We start from the raw sequence: 16,693 nt of genomic DNA, 5'->3' as shown, positions 1-16,693 counted from the left end.
GGAAGAGAGGTTTCACCTTGATCTTGGACTTCCAGCCTCCAGAACTGTGAGAAATAAATTTGTTCTTTATAAAGCTACTCAGTCTGTGGCATTTTGTTATAGCAACATGGAGGAACTAAGACGAGAGCTTTCATGAATTCCGTGAGCTTTCTAGCAAATCACTGAACCTGTTGGTGGTTGTGGGGATCCCCTGAATTTGTAGCCAGCTGGTTTGAAGTAAGAGTGGTCCTGAGGACCCTCAAACTTGTGGCTGATGTATGAAGAGAGGGCAGTCTGCCGGGACTGTGCCCTCTGTGCAGTTTTTTTCCTAACGCCTGGTATTAAAGGTAAATGCCACCACATGCCAAGATGTCAAAAGCCAAGCATACAAACGTTAGAAGTGCCAACTATGGTACTACGTTTACTTACCTCATCACTCCTCATAATATCCCCTCCCCAATATACACAACCTGCCTGTCTCCCATCGCACAGATGGTGGGTATGGTCTTGCAACAAGAATGAGCTGAAATTGGGAGAGACTCTTGTTCTGTATGCCTGAGTAAAGAGTTCCTGGTGACCATAAACCTCATTTACTAATGGACATTTTAGAAAGCCTTGATACATTGTTAGTATTCTGTCTACTTTTAACTTCAGAAGGACACTTAATTATCAAGTTACTGTAAACCCAATTGTGCTTTCATTTCCCTTGACTGATCCTAGTACCCAAAGAACAATGGCCACTGTAAGGCCACCAGGACTGGTGACAAGCAGTAATGATATCCTAACTGCTTTACTATTTACTGAGGGCTTTCAATATACTTGGGGAGGGGTACCAGAAAGGGCACCTATTTTAATCCCAGATGTGCAACTTAAAAGCTGAGGGACTATGGGAAAGTTTGGTTTAATGTCTCTAAGTTTAAGTTCCCCAACTGCAAGGAGGAAATTTGAAAAATAAAACGTTTTCTGGGTAGTATAGTCATTTTCACAATATTGATTCTTCCAATCCAGGAGCCTGGTATACCTCTCCCTCTGTTTATGCCATCTTTGATTTCTTTCATCAGTGTTTTATAGTTTTCTGAGTACAGGTCTTTAGCCTCCTTAGGTATGTTTATTCCTAGGTATTTTATTGTTTTTGCTGCCATGTTAAATGAGATTGCTTCTTTAATTTCTCTTTCTGATCTTTTATTGTAAGTGTATAGGAATGCAAGAGATTTCTGTGCATTAATTTTGTATCCTGCAACCTTACCAAATTCATTGGTTAGTTCTAGTAGTTTTCTGGTGGCATTTTTAAGATTTTCTATATATAGTAATATGTCATCTGCAAACAGTGACTATACCACCCAAAGCAATCTACTCTTAGTAAATGAAAACAGTTTCCTGGCTGTGCTGGAGCACTTTAGGATAAGATCTATGCTTATGACCATTATAATACTGTAGATATCTCATTTATGCAACATTAAATTCATTTATTTTTTCTGAAAGCAGGATGAGGTGAACTTCCTGAAGGTAACAACTCAACTAAAATCCATAAAATTTAAAAGAAGATGGACAGGACAATTGGAGGTTCTTTTAATTATATGTATAACCACAATAAAAGTAATAACGTGCTATGTTATTCAGCACTGCTTAGCTATTTTATAAGTGATAGCTTTTTAAAATTTTTGATTACAGATTCTGATATATAAGTATGTATTTATAACATAAAATACAATGTAATTTTGTTGATGCCTTTATTAATGGTATAGGTGAAGCAAAAAGATATAAAGTCTTGGTGTTCTCAGTAATTCACTTTCTGTTTTCGAAACATTTTTTGATAAGTAGAGGAAAGTTGCCAATATTTAAAAGTTGTATATTAAGACTCTCTTCCTTTGGTTCTGCCTCTAGTTAACAAAAAACCTATTAAAATGCTGCCGTGATTCTCTCTCCTTTATGAGGCTGGTATGCTTCTCAGAGTTAAGATCTGTGCTTTATTTGAATAAACCTCAGACTCTAGAATAGTGTATTTTATGTAGTAGGAACTCAATATTTACCAACTACTGAACTAAACCATTATTCCAGTCTAAACATTTCCAATGTGAACTTTGGAAGTACTATTCATTGTCACACAAGTTCCTATCACATTTCATTCTCATTACACAATTCTGGAAACAAGTGTTCACGTTAACTAAATCTGAGTCTGAATGAAAGAATGTTACTTTCTCAAGGCCCCACATACTAGAGGGTCTAGTTGCAGTTAGAATAATTCTAGCTCTCCATTATTACTTCCACACCATTATTCCTCCATGCTATGTGAAAATACTCCTTGTTTTCAATTTTATATTGAGTAAAGAATATAATACTCTACCTTCTCTAACCCTATTTCACTGTCATTTAATGATTTGCTGGTCATTTTCCCACACTAAGAGAAGACCCCGGCCCATGGGACTCAACCTTCTCTTCTGTCTATCCCTTGTTCTCCCATCATTCTGTTTTACATTGATATCTATCTGGATGACCTATCCAACATTTTAATCTTAAGAGTTTATGGACTTACTCAAATCTAGTTAACTTCAATTCCATGACCCATTAACAATGCATACCCATGGACACCCTTCTGACTTTGCATCATGTAGAATGGTACCATGGCTGGAGTTTTAAACTCTGATACTTTCTTTTCTGACTACAGTCTCTGAGCCTTTTGCTTCCCCTATTCTTGCTACCTTTTCCATATCTGAAATCACCCAACCCAAGATTCAAGATTCATTTTCTTCTCAATCTTTCCTGTATTATTAAAGATTTCCTAAAGTTTCTGATGATATATATGCTTATAGTTTTCACAATAATATCACCAATGAAACTCTTGTTCCTTCGGTTCCAGATTCTTACATGCACTTGGGCACTGGACTCCAAGTAGCTCCTCCAAATGTATCTCAAACTTGATTGAATCCAGTTTCAAACCTATTCTTCAGTCCATACTCTACATTTTTTTTAAAAGATGCTGGTACCACTAACCATTCTGTTGTTAGTCAAAAACTTGATATATATTTGGATAATTTTTCTCACTATCTGGCCAAATAACCATCAAGTTCTGTCTATATTAACCTAAAAAAAAATCTGAAATTCACCTTTTTGTCTTGCTAGAACCATATCACTTCACCAATGAATTCTTAGTTGGTACCACTGTATCCAAATCCTTCATTCCTCTCCAACTGATTACATGTGATCAATGATTGCCAACCATTGATATATGTCATGGAATACAAAGCAGCAGCAATATTCACCTCACCACACTGGGGTAAAGGGACAAGGCTCTTTGATGACAGTCTTCAGAGCCCAGTCTCAGCTACCTCAGGCCCTTCCCAACTCTAACTGCTGATGGGAATCAATGTCTCAGTCCACCCGTGGCCCATTAGCCCCATAATGATGTGCCACAACAGACCAGTGGAAATCTCTGCTAATTTTAGTGGGATTTTCCTCAGGTGCTATGGTAGCTTTGTTACCCTTTGATCAATTATTTACCAAACATAATACACTACCTCAAATTCCCTAAATGTCTGCTCATTTTTGACACCGATATGCCTTTCCTCCTATTGTTTTCACTACTTTAAGTATTCTTTCCTTGGCTAACTTGCTCCCACCCTCCAAGACTTAGTTCTGCTATTCTCATAGCAAGCTTTCTCAGATTTCCTTCAAGGTCTTCTTCGTGGCTTCCAGAGAATTCTGTGCTTAATTCAAGAAAAGCAGTTGTTGCACCTTATTTTAACTTACTTGTACCTGTTTCTTCATCACTGCTCAGTGAAGCTAAATGAGAGCAGGTGTTACTCTATACTTACCATGTTCAGAATCTCACCCAGATTCTGACTCTCAAGACATGACTTCAAAATGAATAAATAAATGTATGGATGAATAAATGAATGAATAGCAATATTCTCTGTTCCTGTCAAAGTAAATTGAAATACAAATCTCACTCTTTCACTGATTCTTTTAGGAGTCACATCACTTCACTTGGACTTCAATTCAGCAAATACTGAATTCTTATACTGTCCTAGACATTGTGATGGACTCTGGAAGTACTCACATGAGTGAGGCATCATTCTCTTCCTCAAATGCATCACAAATTGGAATGGGAACCAAATATTTAAGCAAAATGCATTATATGACATATAATACAATCTCTCCCTCAATCTTGTCTCTTTCCCCTTTGCTGGAAAACTTACCTGGGATCTGAAATTTGCCAACAAATAAATAGAAATACCTAAGTTCTTTTATTACCAAAGCTCTTGAAAGAGTATTCTAAAGCTGACTTCTCTAATTTCTTTCAGTATTCTGGCTACTTTCACCTTTATATTTAATCTTCTGGCCTTATCAATCTACTGATACCACTCTTTCTACCACTGATGCTCTCCTAATGGCCAAATTAAGAACGTGTGACTCAACACTCTGGCAATGTTTGGCACTGTTGATCGCTGTGGAGATGAAATTCAGACCTCTTGACTGAGGCTAGTGTCTTTGGGCTGGAAGACAGGCTCTGTGAGCATGGGATACAAACTTCTGAGGAGTGGGCTCTAGTTGGCCTGCAGAGCTGCAGACAGCAATGAGAAAGAAGGAAACAACCTGCTCACCCAGGTTCTATCTTCAGATACTCTCTAACACTTCTCTTCAAAGTTTTCATAAGCTCCCATGTCTTTAACCATCAACACGGGAGCTGACTCACCAATCTTCTCCATTTCAACTCCTTCCCCAGTTTCCACTTCTCCATTTCAACTCCTTCCCCAGTTTCCTCTACTTGTCCAAAACAGATCATCTTCTCAGTAAGCCAATCATCAAAAGTTCTTTTTACCATAAATGTTACCATATTTTTTTCAAGTCAACCAATATCGTACTACCTCCTATAAATTCTGGTTCTTTTATTTGCATATCACAACCATTTTGACATCAGTCTTCCAGTTCTATCAGTGTCTCATCACTTCCCTCTGATGACAAACGCACTTTTTTGGTAACTAATATCTGCAACTTGTGCTTTCATTTCATTTCATGTCATGTCATCCTACAAAATGCTGTCGAATTGGTCTTGCTACAGCCTATCTCTGAGCACACTGCACTCCACGAAAATTCTTCACGTCTCTCACTGCTTTACAAATTAAGTGTAAACTTTTCAACTGGGTCTTTGTGATATATCCCAGACCTACATTCTCAGCTTTATCTCTCATTGTTTACCTGCATTAGTCATATAAGAACACATTTAGATGGAAATTTGAAACAGTAATATAATTAAAAGTAGAATGTCTCCACATTATATTATTAAAAGCAATAAAATCAAACCACAACCATCAATATACCAAAAAAGTAATAATGACAAAAGTAGAAAGGTAGTGTCAACATGGAAAGCATTAAGCAAGATGATAGAAGCAAGAATCAATAAAGCTATCATGTAAATTAATTAAATTACTAAATCCGAATAGATTGAAAAAGCAAAATCATCCTAAATATTGCTCTATAAAGGTTACAAATGCACATCTAAAAAATAAGCCACAATCGTTGATAATAAAACGCAAAATTAGATTAGTCTAACAAGAAGAGCAGGGGGCTTCCCTGGTGGCGCAGTGGTTGAGAATCTGCCTGCTAATGCAGGGGACACGGGTTCGAGCCCTGGTCTGGGAAGATCCCACATGCCGCGGAGCAACTAGGCCCGTGAGCCACAACTACTGAGCCTGTGCGTCTGCAGCCTGTGCTCCGAAACAAGAGAGGCCGTGATAGCGAGAGGCCCGTGCACTGCAATGAAGAGCGGCCCCCGCTTGCCACAACTAGAGAAAGCCCTCGAACAGAAACGAAGACCCAACACAGCAAAAATAAATAAATTAATAAACTCCTACCCCCAACATCTAAAAAAAAAAAGAAGAGCAGGGGTTGATAATATTAACTTTAGAACAATACACAGGAGAGAATTATGATTATATAAAAAAAATATTATGACCAAACTGATCATTTAACAGCTATTCTATACATTAGATCCTCAGAACTTATTGATCTTATAACTGAAGGCTTGTATCCTTTGACCTGCTATATATACAAATATATAAAGTAAAACCCACAAATTAATTCATGTAGAAAATTTCAACATACTACCAATAGACTGCAACATTCAAGTAGACTGAAATATAGGAACTTTTATGTCATGAAAAGTACAATTAGGTTGAACTGAACATTTCATTAATTTATTTGCTCACACATTATCTATGGAGCAAAAGCTGCATTGATCATATTTGATAACCCTGTACAAATTAAACAAAAACTATTTAACAGAAATTTATTTTTCTCTTGCTTTACTGAAGTATAATTGATAAAATTATATACACTTAAGATGTACAATGTTATGATTTGATATACGTATATTGTGAAACGATTACTACAATCAGGTTAACTAACACATCAATCACCTCGTAGCTATATATTTTTGTGTGTGTATGGTAAGAATTCTTAAGATTTACTGTCTCAATAAATTCCAAGTATACAGTAGAGTGTTAATTATAGTCACCATTCTACAATTAGATCCTCAGAACTTATTGATCTTATAACTGAAGGCTTGTATCCTTTGACCAGCATCTCCCCCATTTCACCCACCCCCTTACCTCTGCTAACCATCATTCTACTGTACTCTGTTCCTATGAGTTCAACTTTTCTATTTTTTAATATCCCACAAATAGTAAGATCATACAGTATTTATCTTTCTCTGTCTGGCTTATTTCACTTAGCAGAGTGTCCTCTAAGCTTATCCACCTTGTTGTAAATGGCAGGATTTCCTTCTTTCTCATTTACTTCTCACATTTTCTTTATCCATTCATCCATTAACAGACACTTAGGCTGTTTCCTCAACTTGGCTACTGTTGAGGAAATAATAATGCTACCATGAACATGGGGGTGCATATAGCTCTTCAAAATACTAATTTTGTTTCCTTCTAATATATACAGAGAAGTGGGATTTCTGTATATTTCTACTTTTAACTTTCTGAGGAATCTCCATGCTGTTTCCAATAATGGCTATGCCAATTTAGACTCCCACCAACAGTGTACAAAGGTTCCCTTTTTTCTACAACCTGGCCAAAACTTAATTCTTGCATTTTTGATAAAAGCCATTCTGACAGATGTGAGGTGATATCCCAGTGTGGTTTTGATTTGCATTGCCCTGATTAGTAATGCTGAATACTTTTACCTTTTCATTTATCTACTGGCCATTTGTATGTCTTCTTTGGAAAAATGTCTTTTCAGGTCCTCCACCATTTTGAGGGGGTGTGAAGTAGAAAAGGACAGCTTTATTACTGTGCCAGGCAAAGGGGAACACAGTGGGCTCCTACCTCGAAAAACTGTGTGTCTCACCCACCCCCAGAGGATCTGATGAGGGTTTTCTAACAATCGCTCAAGGGTGGGGTCTCTGAAAAGATTAGGGTGTGTGGGGGGGGACTGCACTCCTTTAATCTCCTCTCAGGTGGTTGATCTCCTCATCTTGATGAGCTTCTCTGGTCCCTTTAATCTTGCCTCAGCCTCCACCCATTGTTAACTGGATTATTTCTGTTATTTTGCTACTGAGTTGTATGAGTTCCTTATATGTTGGCTATTAACCCCTTATCAGATATATGGTTTGCAAATATTTTCTCCCATTTGGTAGGCTGCCTTTTCAATGTATTGATTATTTCTTTTGCTGTGCAGAAGCTTTTTAGTTTGATGCAGTCCTACTTTTTAACTTGTGCATTTGTTTCATATGCTTATGGTATTATATGCAAAAAAACTGTTCCCAAGACCAGTGTCAAGGAGATTTTTTTCCTATGTTTATTTTCCAGGAGTTTTATAGCTTCAAGTCTCATATTTAGGACTTTAATTCATTTCAAGTTAATTTTTTTGAGTGGTGTAAAATAGGGGTCCAGTTTCATTCTTTTCTATGTGGCTATCAGAGACTTTTATTTCTTCCTTTCCTGTTGGATGATTTTTCTTTTCCCTTCCTAATTACTCTGCCTAGGACTTTCAGTACTGTGTTGAACACAAGTGATGTGAACATCCTTGCCTTCTTCTTGACCTTAGAGGAAAAGCTGAAAGCTTTCGATGATGAAGAATGATGTTAGCTGTGGGCTTGTCAGCCTTTACTACGTTGAGGTACATTCCTTCTACACCTAACTGGTTTTTTAAAATTATGAATGGATGTTGAATTTTGTCAAATGCTTTTTCTACATCTTTTGAGATTATTATATAATATTTACCCTTCATTCTGTTAATGTGTTGTATTGCCTTTATTCATTTATTGATTTGTGTATGTTGAACTAGCCTTGCATCCCAGGGATAAATATGACTTGGTTATGTGTTTGGTCCTTTTAATGTGCTGTTAAATTGGGTTTGCTAGCATTTTGTTGAGGAGTTTTACACATGTGTTTACTAAGGATATTGGCCTGTAGGCTTTTTTCTTGTAGTGTCCTTGTCTGGCTTTGGTATCAGGGTAATGCTGGCTTCATGAAATGAGTTTGGAAGTGTTCCCTCTTCTTCAATATTTTTTGGAAAAGTTTGAGAAGCACTGGTATTAATTCTTAAATGTTTGGTTGGACTCACCAGTAAAGGTCCTGGGGTTTTCTTTGTTGGGGAGGTTTTGATTATTAATTCAAACTCCTTACTAGTAATCCATCTGTTCAGATTTCCTATTTCTTCACAATTCAGTCTTGGTAGGTTATATATTTCTAGAAATGTATTCTTTCTTCAAGGTTATCCAATTTGTTGACACATAATATTTCATAGTAATCTCTTATAATTCTTTGCATTTCTGTGGTATCAGTTGTAATGGTTCCTTTTATTGTTTATTTATTTTTTCTTAGTCTAACTAAACTCTTGTTTATCTTTTCAAAAAAACAGTTTGTAGTGTCATTGGTGTTTTCTATTGTTTTCCAGCCTCTATTTCATTTACTTCTGCTATTATGTCTGTTATTTTCTTCCTTCTCCTAATTTTGGGTTCAGTTTGTTCTTCTTTTTCTGGTTCCTTGAAGTATGAAGCTAGGCTGGTTGAAAGATCTTTCTTTTATCTTGTAGACATTTATTACTATAAACTTCCCTCTTAAAACTGCTTTTGCTACATCCCATAAATTTGGTATATTATGTTTCCATTTTTGTTTCAAGATATTTTTTATTTCCCATTTGATTTATTCTTTGACTTTGGTTTGGAGTATAAGTTCTACATATTTGTGAATTTTCTAGTTTCCTCTTGTTGTTAATTTCCAGCTTCATACAACTGTGTTTGGAAAAGATACTTGGTATAATTTCAGCCTTTTAAAATTTGTTATGACTTGTTTTATGACCTAATTTATGATCTACTCCAGAGCATGTGCTGTGTTTGCTTAAGAAGACAGTATCATCTGTTGCTGTTTGATGTAATGTTCTATACATGTCTGTTTTGGCCTAAAGTGTAGCTCAAGTCTAATGTTTCATTATTGATTTTCTGTCTAAATAATTTATCCATTGTTGAAAGTGAGGTATTAAAGTCCCCTACTACCATTGTATTGTTGTCTATTTCTCCCTTTATGTCTGTTAGTATATTTGCTCAATATATTTAGGTGCTTTGATATTAGATGCATATATATATTTATAATTGTTATATCCTTTTCATGAATTGCCCCCTTTATTATTATGTAATGACCTGTTTACAGGTAAGTAAAACTCTTGTTACGTTTTTACTTAAAGTCTACTTGGTCTTATACAAGTAGAGCTACCCCTGCTCTCTCTTTGGTTTACATTTGCATGGAATATATTTTTTTAAATTCTCTTCCCATTCAGTCTGTGTGTGTTCAAATGTGAAATGAATCTCTTGTAGACAGCATATAATTGGGTCTTGCTCTTTATCCTTTCTTTTAATAAACTTTCTGCCCCTTTCTCCCTTTCCTGCCAGACTCCAATAATGCATAGATTGTTTCTCTTGATGGTACCTCATATTTCACATAAGCTTTCTTTATTCTCTGTCATTCTTTTTCTTTGTTCTTCTCTGACTGAATAATTTCAAATAACCTGTCTTCTACTTCACAGATTCTTTCTTTTGCTTAATCAAGTCTGCTACTGATGCTCTCTGTTGCTTTTTTTTTTTCATTTCACTCACTGTATTCTTCAGTTTCAGATTATCTTTTTTTTTTTTACAATTGCTATTTCTCTGTTAAACTTCTTGCTTCATTTGTGTATTATTTGCCTGATTTCATTGGACTGTCCTTCTGTGCTTTCTTGTAGCTCACTGAGCCTCCTCAAAACAACTGTATTAAATTCTGTATCAGGCAAATTGTAAATCTCCATTTCTTTGGGGTAGGTTACTGGAAAATTATTGTGTTCCTTTACTAGTGTCTTGTTTCCTTAATTTTTTATGTTCCTTGAAGGCTTTTGTTGTTCTATTTACATTTGAAAAAACAGTCACCTTTTCTAGTCTTTACTGACTTGCTTAGGGAGAGAGATAACTTCATTTATTAGCCCAGCGAAGGATGCCGTGACTTTCTCAGACCTTTTCTATGGATATATCTGCTCCACACTTCTTATTTCCTCTTGGAGTGGAATTCTTTTACCTTCCTTGAGTGCATGTGAAAGGCATGGATTGGGGTCTCCTGTTTGCATGCTCAGCCCAGAGCCCACTTCCTGTGTATGCAGTGAGTACTGGAATTCTTAAGATTGTGTGCCTTCTTTTAAGTCTGCAAAGCCAGCAGAGTGCTAACAGCTTCCTATCTGCTTTTCCTAGGGCAATGCTAAATATTCAAGTTTGTGTGCTTTCTCTCAATCCCACGGAGCTGGGCTGCCTTTCTGTGCATGCTCAATAGCCATCTGCAAAGGTTCACATTTACTGCCCATGGGGGAAGGGTCTGTGAGTGAGGTGCTCAGAGCATTAGGGATGCCCATGGACCAGTAGGAAGTGTCCACTGGTAAAGCATCCCCAGGTCTAATGGGCAGGATCCATGATGGAATCTATATAGTTGGATACACGTCCCTGCGATGTGTTACAAGCACTGCCTATTGTGTACCTGTCTCTCCCTGCCCCTCAGTCATGCTGCTCACATCAGTATTCTGGATGGGGTGAGAAAGAAGTGGGCCTCTTGGCTGCATCCTACAGCCAAGAAGTTAAGCACATTGGGGAAGCTAAGCACTCACTAATATGCCCTCACTTTCCCCCAGTGAGAGCAACCTCAGAAGTTGCAGGCCAAAGGGGTCTCCTTCGGCACTGAGCTATACCACCTTGGGGGAGAGGTGATGTAGGCAAAATGAAACTCTTCCTTTACCCTGTCCAATTCACCCTATCTCAGAATTTTTTGCTCGATGTTGTGCAAGAAATGCTCCCCTGGACTCTGGACTTCTACAAAGGTACACTTGCCCATTAGTGACTGTCAAAATTGGTTTCTTTGGAGAAAGACAGTAGAAAATTCCTATTATACTATCTTGCTGGCATCACTCCTTAACATAAATTTAAACAATACCCACTACCCTCTGCTCCCAACCTGTGGAATAAAAAAATCTTATAAATAATTATTTTATTTATTTATTGTCCTTTTTTCCCCCTCAAAAAGTCTCAAGGAAGTTAAATTCCCTAATTTTTGACTAAGTCAATGTGCAAGTAAAAATATTAAATGAGAATGCTACATATTAAAATTGTACTCAGAGAATACATGAATATTATGAGTGAAAAACAAAAAAGTATTCAGCTCAAGTTTCTAAACAATAGAAACAGAAATAGAAAATAGAATTATGAAAATCAATCAAATGGAATGATAAAGAAAAAAGCTGAAATTAATGAATTAAAAACAAAAATAATTTATCTTTATAAATAAATGAAAATTTGGAGTTTGTGGAAAAAACAACTAGAAGGTAAAAAATTAAGGCTAATCAAGGAAAAGGAAAAATAAGAGGCTAATACATGAGTAAATTATAACTACAGAAGCAGAAAAGATGAAACTATTCCTATTTCATACAACTTAATGATAAATTTGAAAATCTCATTAAAATGACCTTTTCTAGACAAAATAAATTTAAAATACTGACACAAAAACTAGAAAATATTAATTATGTAAAAACCAAACAAGATACAGAATAAATTTTGAAATGTTTTTCTTCACAAAAGAACCAAGCTCAGATAATATCTTTTGGGAGGCAACTCACCATGATGTTTATACACTTCTGTGACAGCTTTTATCCGGAACTATCTTTTCAAAATTTACTGCATAGACAATGTAATGCCTTCCTCTGGGGCAAAGGCTGGGCAAGTTTGCTAGAAGCTCACTTATAAAATTGGGGGTTTTCTACATTCCAGGTTCATTAGCTGTGATAAAAACCCCCTGTGTATGGAGCATCTGCCTGGACCACGTTCACGTTACTCCCATGAGACTTGGAGCCAAGGGGAACCTACAAACATGAAGCTCACACAGCCATGTGTACTGAGTAATAGTCCTCTGTCTCTCACCCAGGAGTTTCAAGTCTTCTGTCAGCTCTTGTAAAGCAGCGGCAGCTAACTTGTTAGCTTGTAAGTAAGGTAAAACCTCTGACTTTTCACATATCTTGATAGTATCATGGGAGAATTTCTCAAACTTTTAAGGAACTGAAATGCCTCATGCTATTTAGCACAGAAAAAGGAACAAAAGCTTATTATTTCATTTTTAAAACTCCAAGAAATTTCTGATACCAATATCTTGAATGAAGTACAAAACAGAAGAACTGTAGACCAATAGATGTTCAGCATTAAATAATTGGAAATTGAATCTAGTAATGCATTACAATTTTAATAAAGCATTATCAAGTAAGGTATACTTAACAATGAAATTTGATATTTGGAAACATAATTATTTTAATTGATCAAAAGAGAAAATCACATATTTATGATATTACACTGCAGTAGGAGAAGGCATTTCAAAAGTGGCAGACCCACTAGGAAATTAATGTTACTTGGAAAAATCATAATTCCAAAGTGTGATCATAGAGTATTATCACAAAAATGTAGAAAAAAATACCAATATACAGAAAAAATGAAATGGACTATAGCCAAGTAGTTGTAATAGATGCCTCTAGATAGTTGGGGAAAAAAAGCTGAAGACGTAGTTGATTGCCAGTTCAAACAATAAAAATTCTATTTAAACTTTATATATAGTGCTTTAACCCATAATATTAGCAGTAATTCATGAACATATCTGTAAGACGTAACATGCTGTTAGAGAGAGGTGCAGAAAGAAGGGAAGTTTCTTCCTTGTTTAATGAATCATGCTCTAAGCAAACATTCAAAATATATTAAATTTTTATTTGGGAATGACTCATATTCATGCTACATTTTTCCTTTATATTCTAGTGTGACCCTCTCTTGATTTCTAACTCCTTATGATCATTGCAGGACTCGGTGGGTTTGTGCAAAAACCTGAAGGGTCCCAGAGACAAAATTAGTACTGCTTTGCTACCAGTCCTCAGATCAAAATGTTCATTCCTCAAAGAGCTGTAGATTTGAACAAGTTGCTTTAAAAAAGCAAAACGATGAACCTAATGAATGTTACTGCATGTGATTAATTAATGTTTAATCCTATCAGAATCATTTTTAAAAGTTATTAATTATGCAAAATACATTCTTAAGTTTTAAAAATTTCACGCTATATGAAAATCTTCTGGTGGTAAGAAAATCATCAAGGCAAACTATTCTTGCCTAGGAGATTCATTGGTCAGTCTTCTAAATGTTTCCAATGAAAATGCATTCATTTCCCACTATTAAGAACAAAGAATACATGTTTTTTATTTATAATAATACCTAATATAGCAAGTCAGTGAGCCAGGAACACAATTTACTGTTTGTAATTTGAATGTTGTCACTATATTCAAGTCTGTTTTTCACATCTTCCATTTTCCTGCTGATTACATTTTTAAATTGAGGCTAGGGTTTTGGTCATCCAATATTAAGTGCCCCCAAAACAGCAGTACTCATAAACTAGTCACGTGAATGAAGAAATGATGAGTGGCCAATAGGAGAATAATTTTTTAAATTATGTAATCTTTAAAATGATCTCAGATTAAATTTGTTTCTGATTTTTACTATGTCTGTATCTGGCTGTCCGAAAAATTAGTGAATCACTGCCTGTATATTAAGCTAAGAATTTATCACATGAAAGAGTCAAGAAATGATTCAATAGCCAAACTTGAAATAGCAATAGACAAGGGAAGAGGTATTTCCTGAGAGTGGGAAATATGAAGCAAAATAAAAACTAATAAACAATACAAAGTATTGGGAGACTGCTCTGCTAGAACTCAATCTGGAAATTGCTTGTGTCTGCCACAGATTCACTGTATCAGTAGTTCACTGTACCCCTCTCATATCATACCCTAAGTTATAGGGAGGAGAGCAAGACTACCAAAAGAACACTAGAGAAAGGCACTGATGTAGAAAAGGCAAGTGGGACTTCTGAGGATGGCTCATGATAGATTAAAATGCTTTAAACTCCAGTTTTGTTTGGACCTTCCCAGAAGCAAAGAGGGAGATTAGTAGCTACAGCCATAGTACTCTAATGAACATGCAATACAGAAATTTTAAACTTAAGCAATTTGCATTTGCAAATTATAGGCAGTTAGTAAAAACTGAATGACATTCAAGAAATCTATCATTTAAAGATATCTCATATGGACTTGCTTACTGAAAAAGACTGAAGTTAACTCTAGCACCACACTGTCTGCTCTCTGACGTTTATGTATATTTTTCTTAAAGTATTTTATTAGCTGTTCGTATTTCTAATTCTATGGTGTGTTTTCTCGCATCCTCAATTAATTCCATTGTGGCTTTTATAAAGTTTTTTAATAAGCAATTTCTTTAGATGATCCATAATTGTGATCAATTCTTTTGTCCAGCAGGGACAACCCAGATTAATAACACCACATTTATAATGATGCCTAATAATCCTTGTTTCTTTCTGGGGATGCTTTACATTATATACATATTTACAATATTTTATCTCATCCAATTTCTAAACAGGGATGAGAATAGGTTTTCCATGAGGAATTTCATTGTCTTTCCACTCTTTCACATCAAGAACTGATCATAAACATAAATAGTGTCACTAATGATGAGCTATATCAATCTCTAAACTTTTCATGTTCGATCTCTACTCTGCTGATCATATAAGGTGAATGCACAACAAAGACGTATTCAAGACAATTTCATATAAATTAAAAGGTTATTTGAAAAGCATTATTGAGATATTTAGCAGAATCCTTAATTGTAGGAAAGCAACAGACAATTTAACCATTTTCACCTAGATGGAAGAGAATAGATGGCAAATTTCTTACGTATTATCAAGGAGAGAGGATGAGAGAGAGAGAGAGAGAGAGAGAGAGAGAGAGATTCAGCTTCTGCGTACAGCATGAATATTTGCTGAAGTATCAGTCTGATGCGGTATGGAAAGAATCTTTGAAATGCTACTGCTTTTAGCCACTATCATGCATGTGGACAGAAAAATTACACCCCAAAAAGCATACATTCATCCATTTAATCAGTCATTCAATGATTTTTTATTGAGACCCTCCCTTGTGCCAGGCATAGTTCTGAGCTTTTAGGATACAGAGGGGAATGGGTCAGAAAATTTCCTGTCTTCGTAAAGAATACATTATTATAGCAGGATTAGTAAGACAGCAAAGAAGTAAAAACGAATGAACAAAGCAAGTTCAAATAGAGATTGGTGCTAAGAAAAAAACCCGAGACTGTATGATGTGTTCGAATGGCTGGATGTAGGTACACTTCGGGATGGGAAAGCAGAGACAGCTTCGGGATGAAAAGAAATACAGCTCTCAATTACTGAGAGGCTAGTTATACAGGATTTTTTCCCTTCATCTCTCTCCTGACGACCATATTTTGTCATTTCACTAATTATTATGGTTCCATTAAAGTGTTGAAATGCCGCTCAGTAAATGATTCCTGAAATCCCAGTGTCCTCAGCACCAGTACAATTGGAAAATGTGGTAGAATTCAAACAAATAATTCCACTGCTGTGATAAAATATGAGGTGGGGAATGATGCTTAACTCAGTGAGTAACCTAAAGCGTCTTGTTTTGAGAGCTGCCTTTGACTTTAAGCCTCCCCAGTCCATCAAGCCTCCAGGAACTCCTCCAAGAGGAGAGGCAACATTTGTTGCCACTAGATGGCACCAGTTAATTTCATATTTTTAAGACGAAAAACACAAAAACCCAACATACCTTTTTCTATGTAAAAGCCACATTTAACAGGGAAAAATGTTACTTGGCACAATTATTAATAAAAGTATTGTTCTTTTATTAATAATTTTCTTATAGGAGGGATCACAGCAATAGCATTATAGATGGTATGTTCATTCACTCACATACATGTCTATTCGATGTATATTTGTTCCAAATAATCTTTTTGAAAATGTATTAGCAATGTCTTTGAAATGTTAAAAGGAAAAAAGGGAATTGAATTTATTGAATACATATCATAATTGAATATATAAATATCAGGATCAAAAATATCTGATAAAAGTATATTATGATAATATATAATTTTTAAAGTTTTGTAGGAAATAGTTTTAATAAAATACAGTAGAGTTGTCTATTTTTTATTATTTTTACTTCATTTTAATTTTTTTATTGAAGTACAGTTGATTTACAATGTTGTGTTAGTTTCAGGTGTATAGCAAAGTGATTCAGATATATGTATATATATCTATGTATATATATATATATTTTTTTCAGATTCTTTTTCCTTATAGAT

General features: G+C 35.5%; 1 protein-coding gene across 1 annotated transcript in view; it reads right to left on the bottom strand.

Annotated features, from left to right (window-relative positions):
• CCDC178 (coiled-coil domain containing 178) overlaps positions 1–16,693 on the bottom strand; it is a 367,438-nt gene that overhangs the window by 218,904 nt on the left and 131,841 nt on the right. The window lies entirely within an intron of this gene.

Source organism: Globicephala melas, chromosome 13, assembly GCF_963455315.2.
Source record: "Globicephala melas chromosome 13, mGloMel1.2, whole genome shotgun sequence".
In the NCBI taxonomy this organism is placed as follows: domain Eukaryota; kingdom Metazoa; phylum Chordata; class Mammalia; order Artiodactyla; family Delphinidae; genus Globicephala; species Globicephala melas.
Note: the sequence above shows the minus strand (reverse complement) of the source record. Positions and strands in the feature narration are given on the sequence as shown.